Source organism: Bombina bombina, chromosome 6, assembly GCF_027579735.1.
Source record: "Bombina bombina isolate aBomBom1 chromosome 6, aBomBom1.pri, whole genome shotgun sequence".
NCBI lineage: Eukaryota > Metazoa > Chordata > Amphibia > Anura > Bombinatoridae > Bombina > Bombina bombina.
The window spans coordinates 283,757,747-283,773,562 of NC_069504.1; the positions used below are offsets into that span (position 1 = coordinate 283,757,747).

Below are 15,816 nucleotides of genomic sequence, written 5' to 3' on the forward strand. Positions count from 1 at the left end.
GTAGAAAATAAAAAAATGTAAAGGACTAAAATTGTTACCAATAGAATAAAATATTTAATACAGAAGCAAAAACCTGTTCTCTTGACAACATAAAATTTGATTTGCCTATGTCCAGCAATCAGTGTGCAAACTGCATGGGAGAGGAACTTTACACTGTATCACTGACAATTTGTAACAGACTTCCCAACATTTTAAAAATAGTAAAAACACCAAAAATGAACAGATGATTAACTGTATAGTATAATGTATAGGACTGAAAAACCAGAAAGGCTGGAGAGAATACTTTAGGTCACTAGTTTTCAAACCTGTCCTCAGACCTCCCTAACAGGCCAGGATTTAAGGATTACCTTGGGTGAAAACAGGTTAGTAACCATGTTTACTAATCAGCTGATTATTTCACCTGTGCTCGAGTTCAGATAACCTTGCCTGTTAGGGAGGCCTCATGACAGGTTTGAAAACCCCCGCTCTGGTCTAAGTGAATTTAGTGGACAGTAATGCTCGTGTGGGATACTCCACTATCAGACCGAACTCGGCCAGTAGTCTTCTTATCCCGGCGTCGAATGATAGGGAATATCACAGAGCAGAGAAAGTTTGCAAGATGAGATAAGTAGCACTCACCACAGGCAGGATAGTCTTCAGCGGCAATGGTAAAGCAGTCCAAAGGTAAACCACTAGAATGGTCAAGCAGGCAGGGTTTGGCAATGGTAAACCAGTCCAAGGGTAAACCACTAGAATGGTCAGGCAGGCAGGGTTTGGCAACAGTAAAGCAGCCCAAGGGTAAACCACTAGAATAGTCAGGCAGGCAGGGTTTGGCAACAGAGAGCCTATCCAGAACAATAGGGGTTAATCAAGCAGAGAAGTCAGACAGAGTTCATCAGCAGTATATCAATCCAGCAATTGAGGGGTTAATCAGGCAGAGTAGTCAGACTAGCAGAGTTCAGTAGCAGTATATCAATCCAGCAATTGAGGGGTTAATCAGGCAGAGTAGTCAGACAAGCAGAGTTCTGTAGCAGTATATCAATCCAGCAATTTAGGCGTTAATCAGGCAGAGTAGTTAGACAAGCAGAGTTCATCAACAATAAGGCAAATAGCAGTATCGATCTATCACACCTAGGAGCACACAAAGTAACACCTATACTTGGGCAGTGATAGATCGTTTCTGTGGAACTTACATAGGCGCAGGATTCACGCCACAGGAATCCGGTACGGCAAAGACAGAGGAGCGTGCGGCGATGACGTCAGCTCTGCACGCATCCGGACCCAACACAGCCCCTGACAAAGAGCAGGGAAGGAGACGCAGCGCCCCTAGCAACGGCTAGAGCGGCACGGCGTGACATGGACAGTTTTATTGTAGAAATCATCACCACTTTCTGTTGGAGTACCGCAAGGCTCTGTCCTCGGTCCCCTTCTCTTCTCAATCTATACGTCATCACTAGGTTCCCTTATTAAGTCCCACGGTTTCCAATATCATTTGTATGCCGATGACACCCAAATCTACTTCTCTGCACCAGAACTATCTCCTTCCTTGCTAACCCGTGTCACTAACTGTCTTTCTCACATCTCTTCCTGGATGTCCTCTCAGTACCTCAAGCTAAATCTCTCCAAAACTGAGCTCCTCATTTTCCCCCCTTCCAAAATCTCCACCCCCAATATCTCTATAACTGTCGACAACTCCATCATTACCCCTACCCCGCATGCCCGATGTCGCGGGGTCACATTTGACTCAGATCTTTCCTTCACTCCTCACATTCAGTCCTTGGCTACAGCCTGCCGCTTCCACCTTAAAAACATCTCTAAAATTAGACACTTCCTTACACAAGACACAACTAAGATTTTAATCCACTCTCTCATTCTTTCCCGCCTTGATTACTGCAACTCTGTCCTCTCTGGTCTCCCCACCTGCCGCCTAGCTCCTTTACAATCCATAATGAATGCCTCTGCCAGACTCATCTTCCTTACACGTCGCTCTTCATCTGCTGCGCCTCTCTGCCAATCCCTTCACTGGCTTCCTCTTGCCTCTAGGATCAAACACAAAACTCTCACTCTTACATACAAAGCCCTCAACTGCACTGCTCCCCCCTACATCTCAGACCTTGTCTCCAGATACTCTCCCTCCCGTCCCCTTCGCTCTGCTCATGACCTCCTACTCTCCTCCTCTCTTGTCACCTCATCACACTCCCGTTTACAGGACTTCTCCAGACTGGCTCCCATCTTGTGGAACTCTCTGCCTCGCTCCACAAGACTCTCTTCTAGTTTTAAAAGCTTCAAGTGCTCCCTAAAGACTCTACTGTTCAGGGACGCATACAACCTACGCTGACCTTTCCTATTACCAGTTCCTCTCCTCCACTGCAATCCCCTGAACCCTCTTAGCATGTAAGCCTAAGAGTCCAGCTGTTTGTAGATCACCTTCTTAAGAGCTGACTACAACAGTGCAACTCTTGGCAGAGCCCTCTACCCTATAATTGTTTTCTTGTACTCCCCTTTGTTTATAGCGCTGCGGAATCTGTTGGCGCTCTACAAATAACCGATAATAAATAAATAATAATATGTGTAACATAAGTAAATAGATACATTTGACTGATCAAGTCAAAACCACTTTATTTATTTTAAACAGCAACAATGAAACGCTATAATTATTATTTTTTTAAATCCTGGATTGTGCTTTCGGTGCCAGTGCTCTGTGGAGAGCAAGGACCTTGTCAGTCCTGAGATCCCCCTGCCTTGAAGGCTTACTTGAGGATCCCTTTTACTTCTTGGTGCCCCAGCCAAAATGTCCAGTGGGCAATAGAAGATCTTTCCTTACTCTGCAACCAAGGCACCAGAAGGAGGTCTTAAATCTCCCCCCAGAGATTCTGCCACCAACCTCCATGGTTTTGATCTCTCTGGGGGTCCGCTGCCACCAGCCCTTTGAAGGCGACAAGGCGTTCCCTCACCAAAATGCAAGGGATCATCACTTACTCCCACTTGTGATGTGCTCTTTATCAATTCTGTTTCCAAATGTCAAATTTTCCAAAAAAGTGCATATTTCAAATTAATAGTGGGAGGGTATAAGGGTAGCAACCTCCCCACCAGGAGCATATAATTTGTCTTAAGTATACAGTTTGCATTATACAGATTAACTGGACACAATTAGTGCATTCTAAATGATTTTTAATTTCTTCAACACAGATCGATCCTCATCAGTCAAAACTGCAGTAACAGCAAATCCCGTCTGATAACACAAGCTGTAAACACGCTTATATTAAGCTTGGCACAGCTTTCATTCTACTGGTGACATCTTAAGGTATCATCTGTACATGCACAGAGGTAAGACACACACACAGAACTAGTCAGTATCCAGACTTACAAAAATATGTTTTCTCTGCTTTTGGGGTTATGTTACAGTGCGTAAAACCAATATAACTTTATTTATTAAAAATTAAACTATACTATATTACTAAATCGTACAAATATTGAATATGTAAACAGATAAAAAAAAAAATGTAAAAATAAACTTTTAGGGGCATATTTATCTGTCTAAAGACCGCTGCTCCATAACTTGTCAGCCTGCTCTGAAGCGGCGGACAGAAATCAACCGAATCAAATACGATCAGGTTGATTGACAAATCTGTAGCGGGCGGCATTGCACCACCAGTTCACCAGAACTGCTGGTGCAATGATAAGTGCAGAGAGCGTTTGCTGTCGGCATTTATCGATGTGCAGCGGACATGATCCGCAATATTGGATCATGTCATGTCTGCTCGCACTATGATAATTAGGCCCCTTGGTGTACAATGTCTTCTTAACTAATTGACATGTGGCCTTACACATACAGTATTCTAGGTATTTTTTTATCACAAGGTTTGACAAATCCTAGCTTCGAAAATTTCTTTCATTTTTAACTGTTTTCTAAATAGCTTACATGTTTTAATTTATATATTTATCCTCAGCTTCTAAAACTAAGGCCTAGAATTAGAGTTTGGCGGTAGCCGTGAAAACTAGCGTTAGAGGCTCCTAACGCTGGTTTTAGGCTACCGCCGGTATTTGGAGTCAGTCAGGAAAGGGTCTAACGCTCACTTTTCAGCCGCGACTTTTCCATACCGCAGATCCCCTTACGTCAATTGCGTATCCTATCTTTTCAATGGGATCTTTCTAACTCCGGTATTTAGAGTCGTGTCTGAAGTGAGTGTTAGAAATCTAATGACAAGACTCCAGCCGCAGAAAAAAGTCAGTAGTTAAGAGCTTTCTGGGCTAACGCCGGTTTATAAAGCTCCTAACTACTGTGCTCTAAAGTACACTAACACCCATAAACTACCTATGCACCTCTAAACCGAGGTCCCCCCACATCGCCGCCACTCGATTAAATATTTTTAACCCATAATCTGCTGACCGCCACCTACGTTATACTTATGTACCCCTAATCTGCTCTCCCTAACACCGCCAACCCCTATATTATAATTATTAGCCCCTAATCTGCCGCCCCCGCTATCGCTGACCCCTGCATATTATTATTAACCCCTAATCTGCCGTCCGCACGCAGCCGCCAGCTACATTATAGCTATGTACCCCTAATCTGCTGCCCCTAACACCGCCGACCCCTATATTATATTTATTAACCCCTAATCTGCCCCCCTCAACGTCGCCTCCACCTGCCTACACTTATTAACCCCTAATCTGCCGAACGGACCGCACCGCTACTATAATAAAGTTATTAACCCCTAATCCGCCTCACTAACCCTATAATAAATAGTATTAACCCCTAATCTGCCCTCCCTAACATCGCCGACACCTAACTTCAAACATTAACCCCTAATCTGCCGACTGGAGCTCACCGCTATTCTAATAAATGTATTAACCCCTAAAGCTAAGTCTAACCCTAACACAAACACTCCCTATAATTTAAATCTAACAAAATTAATGAACTCTTATTAAATAAATTATTCCTATTTAAAGCTAAATACTTACCTGTAAAATAAACCCTAATATAGCTACAATATAAATTATAATTATATTATAGCTATTTTAGGATTTATATTTATTTTACAGGTAACTTTGTATTTATTTTAACCAGGTAGAATAGCTATTAAATAGTTAAGAACTATTTAATAGCTAAAATAGTTAAAATAATTACAAATTTACCTGTAAAATAAATCCTAACCTAAGTTACAATTAAACCTAACACTACACTATCAAAAAATAAATTAAATTAAATACCTACAATTACCTACAATTAAACCTAACACTACACTATCAATAAATGAATTAAATACAATATCTACAAATAAATACAATTAAATAAACTAACTAAAGTACAAAAAATAAAAATGAACTAAGTTACAAAAAATAAAAAAATATTTACAAACATAAGAAAAATATTATAACAATTTTAAACTAATTACACCTACCCTAAGCCCCCTAATAAAATAACAAAGCCCCCCAAAATAAAAAATGCCCTACCCTATTCTAAATTACAAAAGTTCAAAGCTCTTTTACCTTACCAGCCCTGAACAGGGCCCTTTGCGGGGCATGCCCCAAGAAATTCAGCTCTTTTTCCTGTAAAAAACACATACAATACCCCCCCCAACATTACAAACCACCACCCACATACCCCTAATCTAACCCAAACCCCCCTTAAATAAACCTAACACTAAGCCCCTGAAGATCTTCCTACCTTGTCTTCACCTCACCGGGTATCACACCGATCCGTCCTGGCTCAGATATCTTCATCCAACCCAAGCGGGGGCCAGACATCCATCATCCGACGGCTGAAGAAGTCCAGAAGAGGGTCCAAAGTTTTCATCCTATCCGGGAAGAAGAGTAGATCCGGACCGGTAACCATCTTCTTCCAAGCGGCATCTTCTATCTTCATCCGATGAGGACCGGCTCCATCGTGAAGACCTCCAGCGCGGACCCATCTTCTTCCGACGACGACTTCCCGACGAATGATGGTTCCTTTAAGGGACGTCATCCAAGATGGCGTCCCTCGAATTCCGATTGGCTAATAGGATTCTATCAGCCAATCGGAATTAAGGTAGGAAAATTCTGATTGGCTGATGGAATCAGCCAATCAGAATCAAGTTCAATCCGATTGGCTGATCCGATCAGCCAATCAGATTGAGCTCGCATTCTATTGGCTGATCGGAACAGCCAATAGAATGCGAGCTCAACCTGATTGGTTGATCGGATCAGCCAATCGGATTGAACTTGATTCTGATTGGCTGATTCCATCAGCCAATCAGAATTTTCCTACCTTAATTGCGATTGGCTGATAGAATCCTATCAGCCAATCGGAATTCGAGGGACGCCATCTTGGATGACGTCCCTTAAAGGAACCGTCATTCATCGGGAAGTCATCGTCGGAAGAAGATGGGTCCGCGCTGGAGGTCTTCACGATGGAGCCGGTCCTCATCGGATGAAGATAGAAGATGCCGCTTGGAAGAAGATGGTTGCCGGTCCGGATCTACTCTTCTTCCCGGATAGGATGAAGACTTTGGACCCTCTTCTGGACTTCTTCAGCCGTCGGATGATGGATGTCTAGCCCCCGCTTGGGTTGGATGAAGATATCGGAGCCAGGACGGATCGGTGTGATACCCGGTGAGGTGAAGACAAGGTAGGAAGATCTTCAGGGGCTTAGTGTTAGGTTTATTTAAGGGGGGTTTGGGTTAGATTAGGGGTATGTGGGTGGTGGGTTGTAATGTTGGGGGGGGGGTATTGTATGTGTTTTTTTTACAGGAAAAAGAGCTGAATTTCTTGGGGCATGCCCCGCAAAGGGCCCTGTTCAGGGCTGGTAAGGTAAAAGAGCTTTGAACTTTTGTAATTTAGAATAGGGTAGGGCATTTTTTATTTTGGGGGGCTTTGTTATTTTATTAGGGGGCTTAGAGTAGGTGTAATTAGTTTAAAATTGTTGTAATATTTTTCTTATGTTTGTAAATATTTTTTTATTTTTTGTACTTTAGTTAGTTTATCTAATTGTAGTTATTTGTAGGTATTGTATTTAATTCATTTTTTGATAGTGTAGTGTTAGGTTTAATTGTAGGTATTTTATTTAATTTATTTATTGATAGTGTAGTGTTAGGTTTAATTGTAACTTAGGTTAGGATTTATTTTACAGGTAAATTTGTAATTATTTTAACTATTTTAGCTATTAAATAGTTCTTAACTATTTAATAGCTATTGTACCTGGTTAAAATAAATTCAAAGTTACCTGTAAAATAAATATAAATCCTAAAATAGCTATAATATAATTATAATTTATATTGTAGCTATATTAGGATTTATTTTACAGGTAAGTATTTAGCTTTAAATAGGAATAATTTATTTAATAAGAGTTAATTAATTTCGCTAGATTTAAATTATATTTAACTTAGGGGGGTGTTAGTGTTAGGGTTAGACTTAGCTTTAGGGGTTAATACATTTATTAGAATAGCGGTGAGCTCCAGTCGGCAGATTAGGGGTTAATGTTTGAAGTTAGGTGTCGGCGATGTTAGGGAGGGCAGATTAGGGGTTAATACTATTTATTATAGGGTTAGTGAGGCGGATTAGGGGTTAATAACTTTATTATAATAGCGGTGCGGTCCGCTCGGCAGATTAGGGGTTAATAAGTGTAGGCAGGTGGAGGCGACTTTGTGGGGGGCAGATTAGGGGTTAATAAATATAATATAGGGGTCGGCGGTGTTAGGGGCAGCAGATTAGGGGTACATAGGGATAATGTAAGTAGCGGCGGTTTACGGAGCGGCAGATTAGGGGTTAAAAATAATATGCAGGGGTCAGCGATAGCGGGGGCGGCAGATTAGGGGTTAATAAGTGTAAGGTTAGGGGTGTTTAGACTCGGGGTACATGTTAGAGTGTTAGGTGCAGACGTAGGAAGTGTTTCCCTATAGGAAACAATGGGGCTGCGTTAGGAGCTGAACGCGTCTTTTTTGCAGGTGTTAGGTTTTTTTTTCAGCTCATACAGCCCCATTGTTTTCTATGGGGGAATCGTGCACGAGCACGTTTTTGAAGCTGGCCTCGTCCGTAAGTAACTCTGGTATCGAGCGTTGCAGTGGCGTTAAATATGCCTGTACGCTCCCTTTTTGGAGCCTAACGCAACCATTCTGTGAACTCTCAATACCAGAGGTATTTAAAAGGTGCGGCCAGAAAAAAGCCAGCGTTAGCTACGTGGGTCGTTACCGACAAAACTCTAAATCTAGGCCAAAGTGACTGGCTCATCAGTATTTTGACAGGCTTCTAAGTTTCATAAAAATTGTCAACTCATGTTCAAATGATATTTAGCAACCAATTATTTGCACAATATTTTCAGTGTTTTCTTAATGACTGCACAGCTAGGATAATTATGTAGGTCTTGATTCACTATTAGTACTAATCAGAACTAATAATGAACAAGTTGCCACAGGTGCTGGAGAAGTCGATTCCTCAGCAGATTAATCATTTTTATATTTGCTAAATCATCTCTTTGGTGTTCTCATACGTGATTAAATGTTTGGGCACTCCTGAGTTATTAATACATTAGGAAATTATTCAAAAAGCTTAGGCATTTGTAAATGTACTTGAATATCTATTATTTTTTTGTGCAAATAGCTCAAAATTCCATTCACATTTGGTTATAATAATAGTATTATAATTAGCATAGAAGGATGAGGTTTGTTATCATAAAAGGAAATTACAAGTAATGGTCATTTTACATATATTTATTTTATAATCTGTAAGGATGATTAAGGAAAAACAGACCTCCTTCTGGGCAATGTAATTTTTTAACAACCTATTGACATTTGAATTTCTCTTAAGTATGTTTATCTTATTGCTTTTTCTGTGGCCAATTAAAGATAGTTACTTCCCTGATCAAGTGCACTGAGTTCTCAATCATGCATTATGCATTTAATCTATCTGGGAGCAGAGTTTACATTGCACTGTAAAATGTTTTCTTTCATGATTCAGATAGAGCATGCAATTGAAACAACTTTCTAATTAACTACAATTACCATATTTTCTTTATTATCTTTTTTTATCTTTTGTTGCAGAGACATAAGTTCAGGAGTGTGCATGGGTCTAGAGCACTATGGGGTTGATTTAGCAAGCTGCAGCTGACAGAGGAGTACATACGCGTGCCCCTGTCTGCCGCAGGTCGCCTCTGGCGGGCTGAATTCCTCTTTGCACAAGAATGCAATTTTGCGTTCTTATGCAACGCCACCCCCTGCCTGCGCACAGCCAATCACACGCGGGCAGAAGCTGTCAATCTACCCAGTCGGACGAGACCGGGGAGATTGAAATTCGCCACCTTAGAGGTGGCGAAGAGGTTGGGGAAGCAGCTGTCTGATGACCGCTGCTTCATAAATTTGGACTGCAGGTTCTCTTGTGAGAACGTTAAGTTGTAGGCAGGCAAAGACTTTAATAAATCTACCCCTATATGGCAGCAGTTTTGAAAGAATGTTACACTAGATGGCAGCATTATTTCCTGTCATGTCGTGCTCCAGACACCATCCTAGGTGTCTCTTCACTAAATAATATTATGGGAACAAAACAAATTTGGAAACTTTTTGAATCACAAAAGAAAATTTTTTCATATCTCTTTAATGTGTTCTCAATGATCCATTTTACAAAATGACACTTTACCTTCAAATGCCTATTTTACATTTATTTTGTCATTCAAGATAACTGCAATCACCTGTAGAAACTGTTATCTGCACTAAAAATTTAAATAATTTAGTATTAGATATTGAAAAGCTACAAACAAGTTACAGCAACATAAACAAGTGACAGCAACATGCTTTAAATACAACATCTTCACAGCTGTTTATCTGGACACTTTGTCCTTTTAAATTACTGGAAAATTAGGCAAAAGTAATAATTAAAGAGACAAGTCCAAAATAAACTTTCATGATTCAAAGAGGGCATGTAATTTTAAACAACTTTCCAATTTACTTTTATAACCAATTTTGCTTTGTTCTCGTTATATTCTTAGTTTAAAGCTAAACCGAGGAGGCTCATATGCTAATTACTTAGACCTTGAAGGCCGCCTCTAATCTGAATGCATTTTGACAGTTTTTCACCACTAGAGGGAGTAGTTCATGTGTCCAAAGCAACATAGTAGGCACCTGCTGTGTAAATTTCAAAGTTTCAATGTAACCAATACTAACAACATTCCTACTACCTGAGAAAGCCTCCTCTGAAATGGCAAAACATTAAGCCTAGGTTTAAATTTTGTCCCCAGTAAAAATTTCAATCTATTCCAAACCCTCATAGATGTAAATAAAATAATAAGGAATCTTATACTAAGAAAGCATTTTAAAAATAAACATCTAAATAGAGAGTGTATGATCATGCCACAAGGGGATACAAAATCTAATAGGGGGGATTTAAATTTTCAAGAAGTATGTGATTTAGAGAATCTGGAGGCTCTTTTTGGAGAGGGAAATGTTTGTTATGATGAACTAACCGACAACCTGGAGGATAAAGGACCCTCACTAAGGGAAGCCTCCAGATTCTATCCCATACAATCTAGGGGAGAAATCCTAGAAAAATTCCAAAAAAGAGTGGAGCAAGATCTGACACAATTGGCATATTCCATATGAGACTAGAAAACATCAGAATTTAAGAAAAGAGGAATTTGCCACCCTAAAAAAAGCTAGGAGAGCGCAAATAACTGGTAATAAGGGCAGCTGACAAAGGAGGGTCAATTGTGGTAATGGACAAAACTTACTTCATTAGTGAATCATTGCGACAACTGAATTATCCTCTCCAATACACAAAGTTGAGCTTTAACCCCACCAGATGTTTCCAGAGGGAACTAGAACAGTTAATTGGTGATGGAAAGAAGGAAGGTTTTTTAGATGAGAAACCCTGCAAATATCTTTTGATGGATCCCCCAATTGTTCCCATCTTCAATTTCCTGCCAAAAGTGCATAAATCTTTAACCAATGTGATTGGGAGACCCATCATCAGTAGTATTAACTCTTTATTTGAACATCTCTCACAGTTGTTGGACGAGATACTCCAACCACTGTTTAAAGAATTACCTAGCTATTTGAGAGAAACAAAGCAATTACTGCTGGAGATGAAATCTATCACTTGGAATAGGGAGTATAACTGTTTAACAGTGGACGTGACAGCTCTATAGTCGTCCATCCAACATAGAAAAGGCCTGGAAGCATTGCATTTTTTTCTAAAGAGAAGTCATCACTATGATGACAGATTTGTAATTACATCATTCGTGTAGCTGAATTGTTGTTGACCCACAATGTTTTTTTGTCTTCAAAGGTCAATATTACCTTCAGAGATGTGGAACTGCAATGGTGGTAAAGTTTTCCCCCTCCTACGCAAACCTAATCATGGGTTGGTGGGAGATGTCCCACATCTTTGGAGGTGATTACCCCCACAAAAATTGTTAAATTATTTACTATTGAAGATAAATTGACAATTTGATTTTTATCTGGGATGTGGGGCAAAAGGAGGCAGGGGAATTTGTGGATGGACTCAACAACAATGTAGCTGGTAACAATTTACTTATGAACTCGGAAATTGAAAGCATAAAATATTTAGATGTGACTCTAAAAGGAAATGTGGAAGGTACAGTAGACCTTGAGGTTTACAGAAAACCAATATCGGGGAATACTCCTTTTGCATGCCCGTAGCAGTCACCCTAAGTGGGGGTTTGACTCAGTGCTAAGAGGGCAGTTCATAAGACTGAAAAGGAACTGCACAAATATGGACAGCTATAACAGGCATGCAAAAGATCTAACCAATAGATTGTTGGAGATGGGTTATAGTCGCAAGGACATAGAAAATACAAGATCAAGGATTGATGATAAAAATAGGTCTGAATTCCTGATAAACAAGAAACCTCAAAAATGTTTAAAAAAATTTGAGGATTTCAATGGAGTAACATTTGTAATGCAATACAGTAACCAATTTTATCAGATATGCAACATCATTAAAAAAATATGTCTATGCTAAAGGCAGATGACGGGCTAGTGGACATCACTCCCAAGAGTTGTAGATACGCATTTAGAAAAGGGATATCAATAGGAAATATGATTGCACCTACACAACTTAAACCTCAAGCTGAAAAAGTAAGCTCATGGTTACAACATAAAGGTGTGTTTAGGTGCAGCAACATTCAATGTAAGGCGTGTGAGTTTTTGGATACGAGAGAAGGTTTTCAAAGCTGTTCAACAGGCAAACAGTTCAGATCTTCAGGTGTGCTCCAAATGTAGGTCCAAGTTTGCCATATATTTGTTATCATGTAGAGATTGTGAGGTACAATAAGTGGGCCTTACTACTAGGGGGGTTAGACACAGAATCCATTAACATCTATCTAGTATTAAACTAGGGAAACTAACCACTCCCCTTGTACAACATTTTAAAATCAAACATAATAAAGAGAGTCATACACTAAGATGGACAATTGTTGAAATTATTACTACAAACAGTAGAGGTGGAGATAGAGAGACAATTACCTAGATTACAAGTTTTGTGTTCGGGATTTAATGCTGTAAAAATGGTAATTTCAGCGTTAAAACAGCACCGCAGCCATTACAAGTCTTGTCGGTATAGTTGTACCGCAAGCCTTTTAGCTTGTAACGCAACGTCAGTCCCGCACACGTAAAAATTCCGTTTTTTCATAGGACTTCTATAGCGCCGGTATTACAAGTTTTGCGGTGAGGCTAAAAAGCTTGCGTTACAGCCTATATCGGCAAGATCCGTTTTTGCAATCTGAGAGCAGTAGTTATGAGTTTTATGCTACAAAACTGTTACATAAAATTCATAACTAAACACCCCCAAAAAAACCCCCTAATCTATAAAAAAAACTACCACTGTTCAAAAACTGTTTAAAACTGTTCAAATCAGCCAATAGGATGAGAGCTACTGAAATTGTATTGGCTATTCAAATCAGACGCTCCGCCTCCGCAGGGATGAAGAAGATGCCGGTCCCGTGATGGACGAATATGGAGCCGCCTGGATGAAGATGTCGCCTGGATGAAGATGGAGCCGCCGGGATGAAGATCCTTCAAGCGGGACTTCAGCAACTGTGAGTAACTAAAGAGGGTTGAGTGTTAGTTTTTTTTTATTTTTTTGGGGGTGTTTTTTTTTTAGATTAGCGGTTGGACATTTCTTAAAAGAGCTAAATGACCTTTTCAGGGCAAGAAAAAGAGCTAAATACCCTACAATGTCCATACAAATGCCATTTTCAGGGCAATGGGTAGATTAGGTTTTTTTAGATATTTTTTTTTTATTTTGTGGGTTTGGGGGGTGGGGGTTTGTAATGTTAGTCGGTCTTTGTATTTTTTTTCATGTAAAAGAGCTGTTTAACTTAGGGCAATGCCCTACAAAAGGCCATTTCAAGGGCTATTGCTAGTTTATTATAGATTAGGTTTTTTATTTTGGGGTGTTTTTTTAAATGGGTATTAGAATAGGAATAATTGTTATTATTTTGGATAATTTGTTATTTTTTGTAATGGTAGGCTTTGGGGTGGGTTTTTCTTTTTAAAATAGCCATTTTGTATTTTTAATGCCCATAGAAATGCCCTTTTCAGGGCAATGGGTAGATTAGGTTTAACTTTATTTTTATTTTGTGGATTTGGAGGGTGGGGGTTTGTATACTGTTAGGTGGTGTTTGTTTTTCTTTTGTAGGAAAAGAGCTGATATCTTTAGGGCAATGCCCTACAAAGGCCCTTTTAAGGGCCCACAAAAGGCCATTTTAAGGGCCCTTGGTAGTTTATTATAGATTAGGGTTAGCTCTATTTTAATTATGTTAAAGTTAGGGGGTGTTATAAATTAGGGTTACAGTTAGGGTTACGTTAGGGTTAGGTTTAGGGGTTAATATAGTTTAATTTAGACTGCTGCGATGTGGGAAGCTGGCGGTTTAGGGGTTAATAGATTTATTTAGTGGTAGTGAGGTGGGAGGCCAGAAGTTTAGGGGTTAATAACTTTATTTATCGGGGAGCAGGCATAATAGGGGTTAATAGATTTATTATAGTGTGGGCAATGTTGGGGTGCAGGGGAATAGGGGTTAATAACTGTAGCATAGTGGCGGCGATATCGGGAGCGGCAGATTAAGGGTACTGAAATCATATAAAATATATATATATATATATATATATATATATATATATATATATATATATATATATATATATAAAACACACAGAGAAAGTCCAGCACTCACAAGCTCTCAGCTAAGATTTAAAAGCAAAAATGGAAAGGTTAGTTACCGCATCTGGCCAAATGGGACAAGCCCAGGTACCACGTCAAGGTCCTTTCCAATACCTGGGACCCTAAAACAGCTGCATGCTCTCAAATCCAAACAAACTAGGAGCAAGGGAAGGGTGCACAGGCTTATGTAATCACCCTAGACATATACAAAACATGGAAGGGGACTGCACTCTCATACCGGACGCGTACACATCCCATGACCCTGCAACATGCTCAGCCCTGGGTGCTCACTGGCACTCACAGGAAGCTGTGCTGTCCCCAGAGTCACAGGCAGTTAACCCCAGACAGGTCTGGTTGCAAGAACCATAGGGAAAATTGCAAAACAAATTAATACAACACACAGAGAAAGTCAGGCACTCACTCACAAGCTTTCAGCTAAGGTTTAAAAGCAAAAATGGAAAGTCTGGGTGCAAATGGGACAAGCCCAGGTACCACGTCAAGGTCCTTTCCAATACCTGGGACCCTAAAACAGCTGCATGCTCTCAAATCCAAACAAACTGGGAACAAGGGAAGGGTGCACAGGCTTATGTAATCACCCTAGACATATACAAAACATGGAAGGGGACTGCACTCTCATACCGGACCGGGTACAAATCCCATGACCCTGCAACATGCTCAGCCCTGGGTGCTCACTGGCGCTCACAGTAAGCTGTGCTGTCCCCAGAGTCACAGGCAGTTAACCCACAGAGAAAGTCCAGCACTCACTTACAAGCTCTCAGCTAAGGTTTGAAAGCAAAAATGGAAAGTCTGGGTGCAAGAACCATAGGGAAAATTACAAAATTTAGCTGAGAGCTTGTAAGTGAGTGCTGGGCTTTCTCTGTGTGTTGTATTCATTTGTTTTGTAATTTTCCCTATGGTTCTTGCACCCAGACCTGTCTGGGGTTAACTGCCTGTGACTCTGGGGACAGCACAGCTTCCTGTGAGTGCCAGTGAGCACCCAGGGTTGAGCATGTTGCAGGGTCATGGAATGTGTACCCGGTCCGGTATAAGAGTTTAGTCCCCTTCCGTGTTTTGTATATGTCTAGGGTGATTACATAAGCCTGTGCACCCTTCCCTTGTTCCCAGTTTGTTTGGATTTGAGAGCATGCATTGTGTGGCTGTTTTAGGGTCCCAGGTATTGGAAAGGACCTTGACGTGGTACCTGGGCTTGCCCCATTTGGCCAGATGCGGTAACTAACCTTTCCATTTTTGCTTTTAAATCTTAGCTGAGAGCTTGTAAGTGAGTGCTGGACTTTCTCTGTGTGTTGTATTAATTTGTTTTGTAATTTTCCCTATGGTTCTTGCACCCAGACCTGTCTGGGGTTAACTGCCTGTGACTCTGGAGACAGCACAGCTTCCTGTGAGTGCCAGTGAGCACCCAGGGCTGAGCATGTTGCAGGGTCATGGGATGTGTACCCGGTCCGGTATAAGAGTTTAGTCCCCTTCCGTGTTTTGTATATGTCTAGGGTGATTACATAAGCCTGTGCACCCTTCCCTTGTTCCCAGTTTGTTTGGATTTGAGAGCATGCATTGTGTGGCTGTTTTAGGGTCCCAGGTATTGGAAAGGACCTTGACGTGGTACCTGGGCTTGCCCCATTTGGCCAGATGCGGTAACTAACCTTTCCATTTTTGCTTTTAAATCTTAGCTGA

At 40.6% G+C, this 15,816-nt stretch overlaps 1 long non-coding RNA gene across 1 annotated transcript in view; it reads left to right on the forward strand.

Annotated features, from left to right (window-relative positions):
• Positions 1-3,174: 3,174 nt before the first annotated feature.
• The window catches only part of LOC128665036 (uncharacterized), a 56,742-nt gene continuing 44,100 nt past the window's right edge, over positions 3,175-15,816 (forward strand). The window contains exon 1 of the long non-coding RNA XR_008402974.1: positions 3,175-3,306. This is a non-coding gene — a long non-coding RNA (uncharacterized LOC128665036). The remainder of the gene's footprint in view (positions 3,307-15,816) is intronic.